Source organism: Periplaneta americana, chromosome 6 (assembly GCF_040183065.1).
Source record: "Periplaneta americana isolate PAMFEO1 chromosome 6, P.americana_PAMFEO1_priV1, whole genome shotgun sequence".
In the NCBI taxonomy this organism is placed as follows: Eukaryota; Metazoa; Arthropoda; class Insecta; order Blattodea; family Blattidae; genus Periplaneta; species Periplaneta americana.
In genome coordinates this window covers 165489520-165492295 of record NC_091122.1, presented here as the reverse complement: position 1 = coordinate 165492295, position 2776 = coordinate 165489520, and positions in this window count along the sequence as shown.

Genomic DNA, 2776 nt, shown 5'->3' with positions numbered 1-2776 from the left:
TTTAGTGTTCTGCGCAAGGGCAGCTCTTTCATTGCAAACCCAGCTTTCTCCAGTCTTTCCTATTTTTTGCCTTTCCTTTTCGTTTCCTCATATGATCCGTATATCTAATGTCTTCTACCCCGAACTCTTCTCCCGTTCATCATTCCTTCCAGTGCATCCTTCAGTAGGCAGTTTCTTCTCAGCCAGTGACCTAACCAGTTCCTTTTCCTCTTCCTGATCAGTTTCAGCATCATTCTTTCTTCACCCACTCTTCCCAAAACAGCTTCATTTCTTATTCTGTCTGTCCACTTCACACGTTCCATTCTTCTCCATATTCACATTCGCTTCTCTTCATTTTGTCGTAATGTCCATGTTTCTGTTCCCATACAATGCCACATTCCACACAAAGCGCTTCACTAATCTCTTTGTTAGTTATTTTTCCAGAGGTCCGCAAAAGATGCTCCTTTTTCTATTAAAAGCTTCCTTTGCCATTGCTATCCTCCTTTTAACTTCCTAGCAGCAGCTCATGTTACTGCTTATAGCACTTGCTTACACATGGCTTTTAGGGAACCCGGAGGTTCATTGCCGCCCTCACATAAGTCCGCCATCGTTCCCTATCCTGAGCAAGATTAATCCAGTCCCTACCATCATATCCCACCTTCCTTAAATCCATTTTAATATTACCCTCTCATCGACATCTCGGCCTCCTCAAAGATCTTTTCCCCTCCGACCTCCCACTACTTACAGCACACCCAAGGTAATTGAAGCTGTTCACTTGTTTCACAATCTTATTTCGAATTCGCAAGTTTATCTTCTTTAGTTTTCTTCCGATAACCACTGTCTTCGTCTTGTTTGCATTATTTATCTTCATCCCATACTGCTCACAGCTGTCAATTAGCTCCAGTAGCATATCGCCTCCTCTTCTGCTAACGTCATATCAGCAAATCTTAGGCATTTTATTCTTCTTCCTCCTACTATCACCCCTCTCATGTTCTGAAAACAGTTCTTCACTAAATCCTCCAAGTAGATGTTGAACAGGGTAGGTAATAAAGGCCATCCTTGTCGTACTCCTCTCCCTATTCCACATTCCTTTGAAATTTCTTCTCTTATCCTGACTTTGACTCGTTATCGTTGGTACTTCTACTTCTCCACACTAGGCCTCCCCAAACAGACGCGATACGGAATGCGTTACGATAGCGTTACGATTTCGCGATAACGCAATATCGCACTATCACGAAGAGGTGCCCAAACTGGCGCGTCCGCGATATACGATATTCTAACGTCCCCAGCCAATCAGATTATCGTAATGGGTGACCACATATGCGGATTTTAGTTTTCCAGCCACAGCGCAAAGACCAGTTACCTTCAGCAGGTGTATATCACTTGTGCTCACAGATTGCGATTTCGGATTACTTGTAAACGAACGGAATTTTTTATTGAGTTCGTAAAGGAAAATCCGTGGCATGGAAAAGGAGAAGAAATGGAAGGAGATAGCTACAAAGTTAGATGTAAACAATAAGTGCAATTATTTATTTATAATTTGATGTCATACTGGCTTGTAGACTTACGCGGGGTTTGAGCTAGAAAATAAATAACTGTCGCACAAATGAAAAAAAATATATTTGTGCAAATTGCAAAATGTTTGTACAATATTATAAATAATTGTGCAGAAATATAAAATTAATAAAGTATGTGGAAACAAAAAGTTATGTAATTTGTTTGTCGGAGTTTTATTACTTTTAACATCTTACCACACTCTAGATATACTTATGTAAGTAAATCATTAGACGTAGGTATGTTTAGAATAAATTACTACTGAATTTACTTCACATTAAAATTCGTTATTTTATGGGTACTCTAAACATTGAAATTCTTTACTAGTAGGCTCTTCAAGGTTAGCAGAGTGCTAAGGTTAGCTGTTGAACTAAGGTATAAAATTAATATTTTTTTTCCTTTGTGGCATTTAACTCGTGAATCCACAACCTCCTGCAACAAAAAGAGCAAATTAAAAAAAAAAATAAAGTTTATAATCGGGTAGGCGTACTTGTTATTTATTTCACGTTCTTGGCAAAGAAAAGCTAAATCATCACTTTATGCCTTTTTATATTGTTTATCTTAACCATACATGACTACCATGGACTTACCTGCACCTGCTTTGCCTGCGACAATTCTCATCCAAGAAAGAGAAGTTCCTCTTCCTTTGAAGATGAATCCATAAATGATACACTTCAACCCAGCATCAAAATAAACGCGTGGCGTTCTCGCGATCTACATCTCCGGGAGAATAGAACGCAAAATCGTCGCGTTCTACTTGCTTCGATAATAACGCATATTGCGATAATCGCGTGTGTGTGAACACAATCATTGAACGCAATGGAAACATTTATCGCAAAATCGTAACGCTATCGTAACGCATTCCGTATCGCGTCTGTTTGGGGGAGCCTTAACAACTTTCAAATATACCGCACTATTCCGCTATTGGTTCACGCCATATAATCTTGGAGTGAGTATTTAAATTAGTTCTAGGTGGCAGTATTGGAAAACAAGCTACGGACCTCTGGTGTCCAATCTTATAACTACGAATTTCAGTCTAATAGCTGCGATCAGTGTCGCCAATATTAGGCGATTTGTAAAATGACGGAAAATGAAAGCATAGTTTGTCTACTCTTTAAGACTACGACTTATTTAGGGACATACGAACTTTTTCCATACTTAATGTTCCTCAATGAGAATTTGGCTCATACATGAAACAATCGGAGCAATTTGATAGTTTTCAAGTTGTACCTAGGGATTTTTA